Source organism: Pseudonaja textilis, chromosome 10, assembly GCF_049901715.1.
Source record: "Pseudonaja textilis isolate UNSWEBS1 chromosome 10, rPseTex1.2, whole genome shotgun sequence".
NCBI classification, from domain to species: domain Eukaryota; kingdom Metazoa; phylum Chordata; class Lepidosauria; order Squamata; family Elapidae; genus Pseudonaja; species Pseudonaja textilis.
Window position 1 is genome coordinate 9733209 of NC_141999.1, and position 17096 is coordinate 9750304.

Below are 17096 nucleotides of genomic sequence, written 5' to 3' on the forward strand. Positions count from 1 at the left end.
AGAAAAGAGCAGCTGCAACAGCATGGGAGACTAGGGAGTAAGGCTGCAAGGTAATGGCCCCTCCCTGAGGAGATAAAAGCCAGCTGAGAAACTGGAGTTCTCTGCAGGAAGCAAAGAAGTTTTTGCACTCAAGCTTTGTGTACGTTGGGATTATCTTGGTTGGTGTTTGGAGACTCTTTGTGTTTGAAATATTTCTTAGTAACTTTATCTTGTGTTCTTGGTAGCCTTGCACAACCTTGGCAAGGCTCATTGTTATCAAAGACAATTAGTTTGAAATAGCCTTTTAACCGTGAAGGAACGGAATTCATAAAGAATCATTAAAAGGTTTTGCTGTTACCCCTGTTTCGTGTTTGCTTCCATTGAACAAGGTTTGGGTCGGAACATGACCTTGAGACACTGCAACAGTCATAAGGATGAACCATGTTGCCAAGCACCTGAATTTTGATCACATGATCATGAGGATATTGCTACAAAGGTCATTAAGTGTGAAAAATGGTTGCAAGTCCCTAGTTTCAGTGCTGTTGTAACTTTGAACGGTCACTAAATGAACTGTTGTAAGTTGAGGACTACCTGTACAGTGGAAGCAACCCATCAGAGCTACCCAGATATGGAGCTGCAGGCCCTAATTTCTGATGCTTGCTCAGGGATTATTGTATTCATTGCTTCATCCTGGATGCAGCTTTGGGGTTTAATGTTATTCAAAATATTGCCTGTGAATTAATAAAATAATCAATTATTAAAAGCCACCAACATTCCCTGGTGATTGTTTGCTGCAAAGTTAATGAATACACCTAGAAGGACTTTTGTGAGCTGAAGTAGAAATGTCTGGGGTTTTTAAACATTTATTTCAACAAAAAGATTCCATTTAGTGCTCTTTTACTGGCATTCACACAAAGTTTTTAACCATAAACTTGGAAGAGTTTAGTTTAGTTTATTGTCATTGCACCTCATACAACAAAATTAAATGCCATCTTCAGTGTACAAAATGAGAGAGATGGAAGAGGGGAGAGATTTGCTGGAAAAATGATATACAGTCCTCATCTTCTCAGTGGCCCTTTGCTGAATAAGCTATAATTGTCTGGATATGCAGAACAAGATAAGCCATAAACTGTGGTCTGCAAACCATGATGGCTGGACTCATACAGCTCTCTCTGCCTCAGACAAGCACACCCCATTTTGGCTTCTGCAATGCATGAATCAAGTCACTGAGATCCCTCCTGCCCGAGGGGAAAGAATTCTGCACAAAATCATTGGTTTTCTGCCCATTTTGAATGTAATGCATTGGGAGAAGATTTTTAAAATGATTAATGGTTCACTGCTACTATCAGTCGTAAAGCCACAGAGGCTCAGAGATGCAGTATCACATTATCCAGATGTTGTTTGTTACAAATAAATCCACACCTTCTGGCTGTAACAGCTGTTGGGTAAAGCCAAGTTTGGGACCAAATTAATAAATATTGTGGCTGAAATTTGAGTTTATGGTATCAAGAGACCGTTTTTGGTAGAATTTGAGAACAGGCCTTGAAGTAGGCAACACTTGTTTTAAATACAGGTAGTTCATTTAGTGACCAGTCAAAATTATTGTGATGACCTGGGACATGGCACAAAAGCAACATAGTCACATGAGTAAGAAAAGTTCCTTTAATACCTCCGAATTTCCCCCCAATGTCCAGTTACCTTGGACTGGAGAAAAATCTCTCCCAAAAACAATCTTTAAGTGGAGGAAATTCAGTCTGAAAAGAAAGTACATATAAACTGTAAATAAAAATCCACACAACCCACACTGCAGCAATTAACTTGACAGAGCAGCATAAGGAATTGCTGACTTCAAAGACCAACAAAACACACAATTGGGAAGATGCCAGGAACCAACAAGTTGCTGTGCGCAATCTCCCTTTTTATATACTGAGTTCCCAGCTGCAGGTAATGAAGGGAATCAGGACCCTTTCCTCCCCCATAAGCCACTCAACTCATGTTGCTCCCTTCTCTGTTCCTCCCTGCGTGCCCTAGGATGAAGAGGGGGTGGGCCTGGATCTTCCTCTGAATTCCCTCTACCTTGCCCTACCTCTCCCCTGCTCTGCCCAGCCGGACTTTGCCCTTCCCCAGTTTTTTCCACAGCCACCAGAGCCACACTCCCATTCCCTGTCAGCTGTTCGGCCTCCCCCTCAGAATCAGATTCCAACAGGGGCATGACAGTTATAATGCCACTGGAAAAAGTGACTTATGACCATCTTTCACACTTATAACCATTGCACCATCCCCATGGTCACATCAAAATTCACATGCTTGGCAACTGCTTCATATTTACGATGGTTGCAGTGTCCTGGGGTCATGTGATCACCTTTTGAAACCTCCTGACAAGCAAAGTCAATGGGTAAGCCAGATTCAGTTAACGATAATGTAACTAATTTAATAACTGCAGTGATTCCCTTAATAATTGTGGCAAGAAAGGTCATGAAATGAAGCAAAACTCCCTTAAATATGTCACTTAGCAACAGAAATTTTGAGCTCAGTTGTGGTTGTAAGTCGAGAATTACCTATATTTTACAATGCTTGTCCAGTGGCTTTTGATGGCCAAATCATGTTGGCTTTCATTTATAGTATACTAACTAGTAGCTACCAGCTGTCTATTCCTTCTTTCCATACTCGCTAAGGATGGAGTTGGGAATAAGACTTCCAGAACAAGTCAGCATTGATCAAGTCAGCATTGATCATAATGCAAAATACTTGATATGACAAAAAAAAAACCCACTTCTTATCCAATGCAAAACAGTCCAGTGTGGATTTCACAGAACTTCTTAGAGCAGGGGTCTCCAACCTTGGCCACTTTAAGCCTGGAGGACTTCAACTCCCAGAATTCCCCAGCCAGGCTTAAAGTGGCCAAGGTGGGAGACCCCTGTCTTAGAGGACCGAAATAAGTGTTCTTTCTGACTATAAACTCTAGAGATCTGGATGGAAAACATCTGATACACAGAGCTTTCGAGACCTAAAAACATACATGCTGGAATGCAAGCTGCAATATAGACCTCACACATTGATTAGCAAAACTCACAGCAGTGAACATATTGTTGATTCCCAATTGTTTAGCTAAATTGGTTCAGACACCAAGAGGCTTCTTTGCTTGTATTTCTTTGCCATCTGCAGGGAATGTTAGCCAGATGTATTCTAGTGCAGAGATTTGACACTCAAATGATTCCCTCTTGATTCGTATGCTGAGTTTATACAGCACACATGGCTAATATGTGATGATCTAGTTAGTAGCATAATGGTTGCATTCACACAACACACCAGGCTTGCCCAGTTTTCATTTTGATGTTATTTTTTGCTGAGATTGTGTCTTAGTATATTCTGCAAACCCAAATTTGTGGCCAGTTTATGGTTCAATGTGTTTTCTGAACCTAGAAATTGTGTTAACTGAGCCAACCATGGATAAACGCAAACCCAGATACTTGGTTAATTCAGATTTCCATGGATTTGGATGTTTACATAAACCTGGAAATATGTTGACAAATTATAGGAGTGTGCACCATATTCAGATCTCAAAACAAACACAGAATCATGGCAGCAAAACCTGATTCAGAACTGGAGTTATCCTGAAGCTTCATCAGACATTCAGGAGTAGGATTCAATTTTTTTAACAACCAGTTCTGTGGGCATGGCTTAGTTGGTGGATGTGGCTTGTGGTCATGTGACTGGGTGGGCATGGCTTGGTGGTCATGCTATTGGCTGGGCGTGGCCAACTCAATATCACTCACATCGAGGCACGCATCCCCTTGCCTAGCCTCTCATGATTGTGGGGATACTGCAACAGTCGTAAGTGTGAAAAATGGTCATAAGTCACTTTTTTCAGTGCCATTATAACTTTGAATGGTCACTCCACACAAGCAAAGTATCAGCAAAGGAGGGAAAAAATACTCCAGAGAAGTTCTAGAGACAGGAACTCTAGTCCTGCCAAGAATGTAATAAGGGTTAACAGAGAGGCAGTTTCTGTAAGCAACACCAGAATGTTTCCTTCCTGCCTTCCTTACAGGATTAGGCCAGTAATTTCTTCTAACAACCGATTTTCCAAACTGCTTAGAATGTTAACAACTGGTTCTAGTGAATAGGCGCAAACTGGTACAATCCCACCCCTGGAAGTAAGAGAGCAAGTACTATGTAGCAAGGAAAGGCTCCTTGAGAATAACTGCTCTGCAGTACTTAAGAGAGGAACAAAAGCTAGCAGCTGGGTTAGGGCGAGACTCTAGCAGGTGAAAATAATGACTTATAATTTCTAGCAAGTCCCAATCAGTGGCTTCTTCCTTGAAGGTTTTTCAAGCTTTGGTAACAGCAGATCTCCAATTTTCTCCCTGGACTTCACTGCTAACTTCATTCTGGTTAGTTTGGTTTTGTTTTATTGTATTTGAGCCTGGAAGGATTAGCAGTTTTAGCAGGTTTCTAATATTCTGTAGTACCAAAACACTTAAATTACCCACCCAGTAAGTAGTTGCCAAGACTGTGTTCTCCTAGGTAAGAATGGTCTTTTTCTAACTGTGAGGGGTGGTTTTATTACTGGTTTTTTTTATTACTGGCTGGGTGGCTGGGGGAATGGAAATGCCATCTTGCAGGGGCTGTTGTAGATTTCAGTCTTGGTGTCAGAAAGTACGGAAACCACATTTGGAAGAGATGGTTGGATATGGTCAGGTGAACATTGAAGAATGTTCAAGTTCTTCTACAATTGTGCCTTAATATTCTTTGACTGTGTCATCCTTTTCTGTCCTATTCCATTTTCTGTGTGTTTGTGTGGGCACCAACTGAGCAGCAAACTAAGTGGTTTTTAATGGTCTTTCATTTATCATAACTCTCTAGTTCCTGCACTTATCCTTCTGAAGTGTGGCAGATTTTTGCTTAGGGCTATTGCTGTGATGGCTACCCATTTTCATATAAATTGCTCAAAAGTCTGACAAGGGTATATTTTTCAGGATGTTTGAATTCTCAGCAGTTCAAAAATATGGGAGATGCACAATGCCTGATGACATCTGGATAGGGTCTACTATACAACCAACAACTTACAACTTCAGCTTGTAAATAGTTGTCTATGGAAAAATAAATAAAATTGTTGTCTATGGATAAATAAATCTCCCCTTCTCTCAAATGGTTGAGTTACTAGTTATTTCCTGTCTTAGGATAATCTCTCTGCGAGGCTAATTTAAATAAAAATGGGGCAGGAAAAATACCTCTTCTTTTGAACCCATAAACCAGAGGTGATATTCAGCAGATCTGGAGAACCGGTAGCAGAAATTTTGAGTAGTTTGGAGAACCAGCAAACACCACCTCTGACTGGCCCCACCCCCATCTCTTCTCTGCCTCCCATTGAGTCCCAGCTGATTGGCTGGGTCTTCTTTTGTTGCCCTGCACAGGAGAAAGGAGCTGGAAAGCAGGTTAGTGGGGTGGGGAGAAAATGGAGATTTTACAGTATCCTTCCCCTGCCACGACCACCACGCCACATCATGCTCATCAAGCCACGGCCACAGAACTGGTAGTAAAATTTTTTGAATCCCACCATTGCCATGAACTATAGAGTTCCATGTAAATGCATCTCTACCTGAGCAAGAAATGTGTTCATCTGAATCATGAGCTTCTTGTTAAAGGCAAATATTGTTATTGTCACCCAACTCAAATTTTAAAACTGAAAAAGCTCCTAAATAACTTTCTTTCATTGGAGAAATGAAGACCTGCCTTATTTTTACATGCAGGATAAGGGCAAAGCTTCAACTGCACAGTTGTGGCCCTCTTCTTCACTCCCTCCTTGTAGATACCCCTGAATACCTTCAAAAAGGTTAGATCCAGTAGAAGATAATATTTTTAGCTCAGGGTTGAACAATGGAGACCTTGTGGTTGAACTGATTGCAAGAATGCAAGTTGGGATCCCTTTAGAATTTAATCTCCTTAACTTCTATCACATGCAGTTCTACCTTGTGGGAATCTCCCATCAATAGCCAAATGACATTTCCATCAATAGCCTTCATTAGATGAATTTTGATAAACTCATGTCTTTCATATCTTGTTAAGCTACAATATGGGCTATTTTGTTCTGACATATCAGGTTGCAGAAAGCTAACAGTACAATTACTTTATAGTTCAATGACTGACCCTCAGAAAACCATAATTAAGCATGACCTTGGATGTGGTCAATACTGTACAGTCCAGCCCACTTCATAAAACTGTTACGTATGAAAACTTCTGTAATTGAGAATGTTCATATATGCCCTGAGCTGTCAGAAGAAAAGGTGGGACATAAATGTATTTGTTCATGAGATTTCTGTAGTCCCATATTTCCAAAGGACACTTGGTGATCTACCATTATCTGCAGTGTTCAAAGCACATTAAAATAACTTGGATCAATTTAGAAGAGCACCCAAGAAAACCCATAGAAATTATGTCAGCCATAAAGCAGCATAGCTGGCTAGGGAATTCTGGAAGTTGAAATCCACACATCTTAAAGTAGCCAAGATTGAGAAACACGATTCTTCATTAGGAGAGTTGGCTGGGAATCCTGGGAGTTGAAGTCCATTCTTGTTGAAGTTCCCAAGATTGGGAAACACTGTTATTGAATTGACCTAGAATTGTTTTGGGGTTCTTCAACCACGGCTGTTCTTTTGAGCCAGATAAAACCCAGCTATGCCTACTACCTCTGTGTCTTCTGAATACACACAGCATGAATGAAAACGGTGTAGTAATTATTACTCTGCAGCCTTCTGAAATAAAAAGAATGGGAGGTTGCCATGGGAGCACAGCGGTGGCGGCAGCAACAATAACAGCTCATTTGTAAAAAGGCTTGAAATGTTCCCAAGTACAAATTACCTCTTGTTATAATAAATGGTGTTACGGACTAAGACTAAATTCCTGGTTGATCAGAGAGTCCAAAATTGTTGAGAAGAAGTCAATTGGGAGGACTCAAATCATTAACTTGGTTCAGGGAAAGAAGCTCTTCTGTGGGTTCTCCAAAGTCTTGGATCTGGGACTATGGGATCTCAGCCACAAAAATCCAAACTGCTCACTGGTGATTCTCAGGATTTTTGCAACTTGGACTCGGTAGCTCTCCTCGGTAGCGATAAGGTGCAACAGAAATAGAAGTTCAGATAGTCCTTGACTTGTAGCCATTTGTTTAGGGCAGGGGTCTCCAATCTTAGCAACTTTAAGACTTCTGGTCTTCAACTCCACAAGTTGAAGTCCACAAGTCTTAAAGTTGCTAAGGTTGGAGATCCCTGGTTTAGGGGACTGTTCGAAGTTACAGCAGCACTGAAAAATTGACTTATAATCAAAGGTGCTTTTTCAAAAGGCAACTGGATTATGGTTTTTCCTTGAGGAAGATTATGTTTTGCTTCTCATCAGTGATGAAGCTTCTTGAATGAGAAGTGAAACATCTTCTTTCTCAAGGAAAAAAAACCCAATCCAGTTGCCTTTTCAGAATGCTCCTGTCAACTAAAATGATACTCCTTTGGTCTTTTTAGCTGCCAGAAAAAGAGAGCAGGGGCGAAACAAGGCATCACTTAAATGCCTAGATAATCACCCTGGCAGCCCAAAGTTGTCAGAGCATAAGAAGGTTATTGGAGAGCATGATGGATGGGTCTTGGAGATGGATGGGTCCCATTGGAGTCACACCCAGGGGATGGGGGGAAGATCAGGGTCAAGGGGGAAATGTATGATGTAATTTAGTGTCGGCTGCACCCAGCCACGCGCCAACATGGCAACTTCTAATAAACCAATTTTCTTTTCTCTGAGATGAGGCTAGAGACTTTTGATTTGAATGAGGATGGATTTAGTGGAGCCCTGACTGACTCCTTTGAGACAGCCGTGACTTGGATGACTGAGAATCCCCATAGACATAATCGATCCTTGCAGTTATGACTTTCAAAGCATCCTCACGGTCAGGTGACCAAAATTTGGGTGCTTGGCAACCGGCATGTGTATTTACAACTGTTGCAGTGCCCTGGGGTCATGTGATCAACATTTGCAACTTTCCCATTGCAAGTGTTGTTTTTTTCTGGTGTATCAGGACAACCTAGTTTACCCAATTATGGGACCGAGCTTACCATTTCCACTTTCATTTTTCGGTCCCAATCCAGGAGCCTTTGCAGGCAGTTGCTTTCACAACAAACTATTTTTGTGTTGAATTTATATTTACCAACAAAGAAATAAAGGGAGACTAGTATAGATCGGTTTCAAGCTATTTAGCTCTCGTTAGCTAGCTATACCCTTCTGGGATTCAAACCCAGGTTACTTGCATATTAGGTAGATGTATTAACCTCTAAGCCAAGGGCTCTCCTCGCTTTCTTGGCTATACCAGGGGAGAGATTAGGGGTTTTCTTCCGGTGAGACCGGTCTATCATGGCAACCTGGTCTATCCAAATATGGGACAGACAAAGCATACTACTTTCCGCTTCTGCCTTTGAGCCCCAATCCAGGATTGCAGCCCCACTGCAACTGTTATTTTCAGATGCAAGAAACTGAGAGTGAGGATAGAGCTCAAAAGCACTACAAGTTTATTCCATGCTACCTATACACAAGAAGCTGATCTACTAACTGTCAAGGCAAATTGAATTGCTAAGAATCAACAGATTTCAAGGAGGCTGGATTTGAGTCTCTTATGGTGGCGTAGAGACTCCAGGCTGATGATGCATTTATTATCCCTTCCTCAGGCTCAGCCTGACCATCTGCATCTAAATTTTTTTTTTTTGTCTCAGCAGTAGATGCTAATAAACAGTCTTGTCCTCTTCCTGTCCTGCATCTTTTCCTACTGAGAAATCACCACAGGTGCTAATTTAAAGAAATGGAAAGTTAACTCGCAATGGCTAATGCTAAAAATAACATTATTATGCATTTGACTGTTTATGTTCATTCCTCCTCTGACATAATTTGATTTCTATCTTTTATCTGTTGTTTGGACAGTTCTCTCCTAAATTTAACCATTTCACCCCAGAACCTAAAACTTATTTTTAAATATACTGCGAATTAAATTTGACTGGTTGGTTTTAAAAAAGAAAACACATATTCTTGGTTGGAATAGCCACCCTGTTACATCACGTTATACTAGGTTTTCATCATTTTTACATTTTCAGCATTCATGCTGCTTCCTCTTGCTGGGAAATCCTTGTGAAGTTCATTAGCCAGAATGTGTAGACTATTCAGCTGTGACCAGTGGTGGGATTAAAAAAAATTTACTACTGGTTCTGTGGGCATAGCTTGGTGGCCATAGTATGGCTTGGTGGGCATGGTTGGGTGGGCGTGGCAGGGGAAGGATACCATAATATCTCTATTCCCACCCGGGGAAGGATACCGTAAAACCTCCATACCCACCCATTGCAGGAGAAGGTTTCTGCAAAATCCCCATTCCCTCCCACCCCACTAACCTGCTTTCCAGCTCTGTTCTCCTATGCAGGGCAACAAAAGAAGACCCAGCCGATCAGCTGGGACTCGGGAGGCAGAGAATAGATGGGGGCCAGTCAGAGGTGGTATTTGCCGGTTCTCTGAACTGTTCAAAATCTTCTCTACTGGTTCTCCAGAACTGGTCAGAACCTGCTGAATACCACCTCTGGCTGTGACACCCAGGGTGCACCTCAAGGAGGCTAGTCTACTATGTATCCTACATTGCATGAAGAACATCATCTGGAGAGCAGTGCTGTCCAATGGTTGGGTGATATTTGGCTGAAGGTTTAGTCACTCCAGTAACTACTCATACATAATTTAATTGTATTCATAATCTTATTCATCACTCATCTGGGGTGTTTTTACAATAATCCGTTGCTCTGGTTTTTTATAGTTTGATGCACATTTTTATGTTTCTGTAGATTTTATGCTACATTTACTATGCCATATAAAATAACAACTTTTAAATTCAGGTGTGGAAATGTTGCTCTTATTGAGGCAATATTTTTGGCCCATCAACCTTGAAGGTCTGCAAGTTGTTTTTAGCCCAGATGTTAATGGACAGCAACTCCCTTCATCCCAAGCCATAGTTGATGCACACTGTAGTCCAATAACATCTTACACCGGATGTGAATAAGAAGAAACATTACATTCAAGAATCTGTAGAAGAGTGAGCTCCTTGGCTCAGTGCTGCTCACACCTACCTAACTCAGCATATTCCAACTGCTTTCATTTCCATTTTTTAAGGTTCACACATTGCCCAATCACAAGCAATTCTTAGCAGCTTACACTCCAGGGCCATCAGATTAATATAATACAAAAGGAACCCCAATACAGCATACAGCGACACATCTCCAGAGAATTTATAAAGCATCTCTTCCTCAAAAAGTTCTTGATTATGAGTCCCCTTGAGGTCAAGTCTTGGAAGAGGCCTTTGTGAGCTTAGATACTAGTTGGAATAGGTGGTGTCAAAGATACACAGCAATCCTGGGAGTTACAAGCAAGATTATCATTTTCATTGTGCTCGCTGATGCTCCGTAAGTATGAGAGATTGGGCAGAGGATGAAAAAGCTGGTGATGAATCAGTTAACACCTTATCTCTTGAAGCCCTTCATGGCACAGAGCAGGTCCCTGCCATTACAAGCTATCTTGTGGGACTGAGGAAGTGTGCCACCTTCTGGAATAGCATCCCTTAGAGAGAGATCTATGCAGCCCTCTTTCCCTGGAATTCTGGAAAGCTGTTAAGATCTGGCTTTCATCTGTGGACTTGGGTTGATGTGTTAATGGCACCCCTGTCTTGTGTTGATAGCATTGTCATGGCTGTTTTTATTCCAGGATCTCATACTTTTTTTATGTTTTGGGTAGTTTTAACTCTGTAGTTGGATTTTGTGAGCTGCCCAGAGTCAACACATTCAAAGAGATTTCTCCTTGATTAACTCACAAGTTTGTTAGTTCATTCATTCATTCATTCATTCAATTTCAGTGGCCTCCCATCACATACAAGTGACTCCGATCAGCCAGCAATCATAAAATCAATTAAAACCAAATGCAACACAATAGAAAAAAATCAAACATAGCAGCTGAGAAAAATCATCACCAGGAAACTGGTCCCTGAACACATTTGGGAAAATGTGCCAGGACATGCTTTTACATTTCTTAATCTCTATGTCAGACTAGCCTTAAAGTTTTTGGACTGATGTCCATGTTGTTCTTGCTAGTTTCTTCTTCCCAAATACGGGGACGGGGTGGGTGGGGTTGACAGTTGCAGTGATACCTGGACACCCCTTTCCAAGCCACCTCTGGAGAGGCTGTCTGGCAAAGCAAGGAGGGGCTCTGTTGCGCTTAGTAAAGATATAGATGGATCTCTCATTTTTATGTACAGGCATTTATATTGCATAGAATGGAATACTTTATTTGACCAAGCACGAATAGACCCTTAAGGAATTTGTCTCCGGTACAGAAACACTCGGTATACATACAAAGCAACAGAACAATATCAGAAAAAGGGGGAATAAAGGAGACAATAAGGATAAATAATACTGCAGCCACACTACAGGGGTTAATATATGTAAACATTAGATGGCACTGAGAGAATTAAATGCTCAGCAGAATGATGGCACAAGGGGAAAAAAACTGTATCTAGTTGTTTTGGCACATATACATACACACACATATAGACAGACTGAAGTGTTTGCTTGCTGCTGATTCGGCTATCAGCAGAGTTTCAGTCTGACCTATTAACAATATATTGTAGCATCATATTATCTGAGTGCTCATCTGTTCTAAGTCAGGAGGAGGCATCCTTTCCCAGTTAGAACATTCAGCCAAGAATAATTGAGGCAAAAATGACAAGGAATATCAATATTCTCTGCAACTGATGTAAAGCTCTGCAGCTAGGCTGTTGATGGGAAATATCGTTCATGGGAAAGAGTTGGGCTGGCTCTCCTCTAACTGAACCAGGTTAAATCACCTGCGCTGAGGTACCAAGGCCTGTAGTGCATCAAGGACTGATAACTGATGACCACCTTGGCCTCATGTAGAACCATAATCCCCTGGTCTGTAGATGGAAAGGAAGACCTTGGTCCGGGTCAGTGGTGGGATTCAAATTTTTTTACTACCGGTTCTGTGGGCGTGGCATGGTGGGCGTAGCGTGGCTTGGGCGTGGCTTGATGCATGTGGCAGGAGAAGGATACTGTAAAATCCCCATTCCCTCCCCACCCCACTAACCTGCTTTCCAGCTCTGTTCTCCTGTGCAGGGCAACCAAAGAAGACCCAGCCAATCAGCTGGGACTCAGGAGGCAGAGAAGGGATGGGGGCGGGGCCAGTCAGAGGCGGCATTTGTCGGTTCTCTGAATTACTCAAAATTTCTGCTATCGGTTCTCCAGAACTGGCCAGAACCTGCTGAATACCACCTCTGGTCCAGGTATCCCAAACACGTGACCCCTGTTTATAAAAAAGGGCTGAGATGAGTGGGCTCAAGTCCATTTATTTGCCTCAGCTTTTGGTGCCTGGACTTCTAAGTATTATTTCTCTCATCCATTAGAATTCACCAGTTCTGGTGTTCTGTGCTTTAATTTGCATTTTTTCCTAGTCTAACTGGTGAATTTGTTGGATCTTACTGTGGAATTGCTTTCAGTCAGAAGAATGGTCTTTTAAAAATTAATAAAAATGTGGCTAGGGGTTCCCTGTCGGCAATGAAAATATGATCTTTTATATTTGTTTGTCCCAACTAGGATAATTTCTTCTGAAAGTTGGATGTTTCTGCATACAAGTTGATTGTGGGCCATCAAGATGGAATCAACCTTGAGAACCACATAGGTAGAATTTTTATCCAGGTTGATCTGTTCCCAACCTGTTTCTTCAGAGGTCCCATGGTGCACCCTTCACTGTAATTAAGTCCCTGCACCACGCTGCTGATCCTCTCATCTCTTCATAACTCATTGGAAGAGTTAAAACATTCTAACACTGGCAACACCAGAGGTGGCATTCAGCAGGTTCTGACCAGTTCTGGAGAACCAGTAGCAGAAATTTTGAGTAGTTTGGAGAACTGGCAAATGCCACGACTGACTGGCCCCACCCCCATCTTATTCTCCACCTCCCATTGAGTCCCAGCTGATTGGCTGGGTCTCCTTTTGTTGCCCAGCACAGGAGAATGGAGCTGGAAAGCAGGTTAATGGGATGGGGAGGGAATGGGATTTTGCAGTAACCTTCCCCCAAGAGAAAGGAGGGAATGGGGATTTTATAGTATCTTTCCCCTGCCACACCCATCAAGCCACACCACGCCCACCAAGCCATTCCCACAGACCCAGTAGTAAAAAAAATTGAATCCCACCACTGGGCACCACCACACAAGAACTCAATTTATTGAAGAGTTTAAGCGTGTTTTGCCTATCTAGACATTGTGATCTATAAACCAAGGTTTACAAGTTAGCATACTATATAAATCTAGCTGTTGTTTGTTCAATAAACCATGGTTTATTGTTATAGTTAAGTTCTTAATTTGAACAATATGGAAGTGGAGCAAAGCTGCAGTTGGACTGTGAAAATTTACCTCTCCGTGACGGCCTGGCTTGCAAGAAGTATGAAAGGAAAATGCAAATCAAATGGCTCCGGATTGGCAGGGCATACAGCTCTCTGACTGCGAGCCCAAGAGGCAAGTAACATGCAAGCAATTGTTGCACAGATGTGTAGGTTTTCTGATAAACTGTCTCAGAGTAGCTAATGGCAAAACAGGAAGCACTTAACTGAACAGCAGGCAGTGCTGATTAGCTAGCAGAAATGTGATGTTTTGGAAGAGTTGGTGGGAAGACAATCGCAAGAAGCGAAGCCAATCTCTTTAATGCACTCGTCCGTCCTCTTTTTTTTTCCATTTTGGTTTTCTGAATTGCCAGCCAATGGCTGGAATTTGCCAGTTGCTGTTCTTGGGATACAGGCCTATCTCAGATGGCTCCATGCCACAGACTGAGAGAGCCCAATTCAGTACAGCTGTGCCATAATATCCTTCGCTCTCTCTATCATGCTGTGTGAACCTAGTTTTTTGCCGGGCTCCAAAATCCAAGACAGACACATTGAGACTCTTCTGTGTAGTTACCTTTATTGTTCCTCCCCTGCAGACAGTATCTTGCCAAGCTAAAGCAGACTACTTGCATCATAAAACATATACTCTAGGAACAACTAGGGAGGAATCATCTCTTTCTCCCACACAAAGTACTGCACTGTCTTTTGCTCCCCTGGAATGCAGCCCCTCTCTCCTTGGAATCCAGACGACATTCTACATTCCATTTTTTAATTTTGTGACCATAGAGTTGGACTTGTCATGTTGGAACCCAGCGAGTAACAGCTTACTGCAAAACTGGTCAAACAATGGCTTAATCCAATGAATAAGCCATGTTAATGGCTACCCAGGCTGCCCAAGCCATTTCCCCCCCACTCAGTGTTGTAGTCTTCTATTTTTCTGAGGTTGGGTGGGGATGATGTGGCACCAAGATGTGGCATCAAGATGTGACACCAAGCTGGAAAGTCTTGAGTGTTAATTCTCCCATGAGACATCTTGACTCACCATCAAAGTTACATGTTGTTCATCTGATGTACCCTGGAGCTTAGATCTGGGACTTGGCAATCAAAGCAAGCATTCATTCTTGATGGCATTCCTTGGAATTTTTTCTAGCACCAACGTTCAAAATCTCAGTGCTTTTTTTTTAACTCACTCAATGTCCGACTTTCGCTGAAAGTGTCCCCAGGAAAATTATGGCTTGCACAATTGTAATCTTTATTGGCATAGACCCCCCTCAAGACACCTGAATATCTTTTCCAAGGCCTTCATGGCTGCTCTACCAAACATGAGTTGGAGGTGTATTTCTTGGCTGCTGGTTCCTTTATAGTCGATCCTAAGAGGCAGAAGTTCTCCACCATTTCAACAGCTTCATTCTTCATTCCTTGACACTTGTCTGTGGTAACTGAGTCATAACTCAGTGGGAGGGGACAGCTGAGTTTTGTGCATAGACTCAATTCTGTTGTTCTTTGGGAATTGAGGCAAGTGGAAGATGAGATGTGTGGTTGAATGTAAAAAAAAAACCTCAAACTGATTTCTCCAGGAGCAGTCAGAAAAGTCAAGATAGTGCCCGCAACCCTTCCTTATGTGCATTCTACATGTGACATACCTAAAAAAGAACTTCAGGTAAATGATCGCGATAACTACCTTGATTTAATTAAGCCCCACACACCCCACTCCTGAGGGAAACTCTTGGCTGAGTATCTTTATTGTAAGAGTCCTTTATTAGTCATTGAGATATCCCCAAAGAATTTTACAGCATGATATAATGTTTGATGTGATTGGAATTTTCCTCTTCTGAGAACTTCTGGCTATTCCTAATGCTCACATCTGGTTGGTTTTCTCAGATCCCCGGAAGCCAGAGCAGAGTAATTGGATACACACCAAATAGGGCACTTTCTCCTCCTGAATCCTGGTCAATACACCCAGGCAGGGGGAGCTCAAGTGTGAAAGTATCCTTGGATCCTTGTACAGGCCCAAGAGAACTAGATCTGGGCCTCATTATGCTCTACAGAACCGTGTCTATTTGTTCCAAGGCAAAGGAACTGACAATCTGGGGAAGATTCCTGTATGATAGGCAAAATGTAATAAAGTAGTTAGCCTGAACTCTAAGCTGAGTGGATCGGACTACTTGTGCCATACGGAATGTCAATTCATAAAATATTTCTCTGGTCTTTTAAAGAGTTGCCAACAGAAAGGGAGGGGGGAGCAGAGGGCAGCTTGCATGCCATAAATGTTTTCAAAGATAGTTTCTAGGTGACGAAAGTTTCTGCCGAGCAAAATTCTAACCAGAGAGCATGATTGATGACTCTTGGCTATGGAGGTGTCCCATTGGAGAATATGAGTTACAATACACCCAGGGGTGGTGGGAAACCAGGGTCAAGGGTGACAATGAATGATGTGTCTCAGAGTCGGCTGCACCCAGGCAGCATCAGCATGTCTTCTAATAAATCATCTTTAGGTTTTGGAAGTTTGCCTTGAGACTCATGGTTTAAATGGGGGTAACTGCCGGAGCCCTGACATGGTCACAGTCCCCCTCCGAGATTCAGTATTGAGCCCTGAGCCAGAATGAAAGTGGTGAAGTATAGAAAGGAGTTGCCTGTACAACAATCTGGGAGAGGGAGTTCCAAGTTTGAGCTGTGGTGATTAGAGTGCAGTATTGCATGCTACATCTGCTGAGTGCCGGCTGCCTGCAATATGGCAGTTCGAATCTCACCAGGCTCACAGATGACTCAGCCTTCTGTCCTGCTGAGGTGGGTAAAATGAGGACCCCGATTGTTGGGGGCAAATAGGCTGACTCTGTAAATCACTTAGAGAGGTCTGTAAAGCACTGTGAAGTGGTATGTAAGTATAAGTGCTATAGATATTGCAGATTAACTCTGCCCACTGCCAGAAGTTTGGTCCTGGCTGATCCAATATTGAACTATATGTTTGATTTGGATATCTTTTCCATTCCTGAAAGAGCACACACAAAGTATTGAGCCTTTGTGGCACAGTAGTTAGAGTGCAGTACTGCAGGCTACTTCTGCTGAGTGCCGGCTGCCTGCAATTTGGCAGTTCAAATCTCACCAGACTCACGGATGACTCAGCCTTCCGTCCTTCTGAGGTGGGTAAAATGAGGACCCAGATTGTTGGGGGAAAGAGGCTGACTCTGTACAACAACTTAGAGAGTGCTGTAAAGCACTGTGAAGTGGAGTATAAGTCTAAGTGCTATTGCTATGGCGTTCAGTTTATTTACAGCAGTGTTTCTCAAACTCGGCAACCTTAAGGGTGTGGACTTAAGTTCCCAGAATCCCCCAGCCAGCATAATGATTGGGGAATTCTGGGAGTTGAAATCAACAAATGGTTGAGAAACACTAGTTTACAGCAACCCTATCTTGCATTTAGTCTGTGTTCAATTAAGGTTCCATCTGCAATCAATAAACACTTTAGTCCTTTTTCCTGAGCCAAGACTCAATCCATCTGTGGGGAGCAACGTGCCAAGTGATATGGGGTGCTGTGAGCAAGGGGGACCCCCAAATAGTTTGGGCTGTGCATTTTCTGTGGGTGTGTCACCCTCCATTTCCCCTGGCTTTCTTGTGTGTATTTTAATTCCCTTTTTTCTTTCTCTTCCATCAGCCCCTTCCCCACTTCAGCGGGG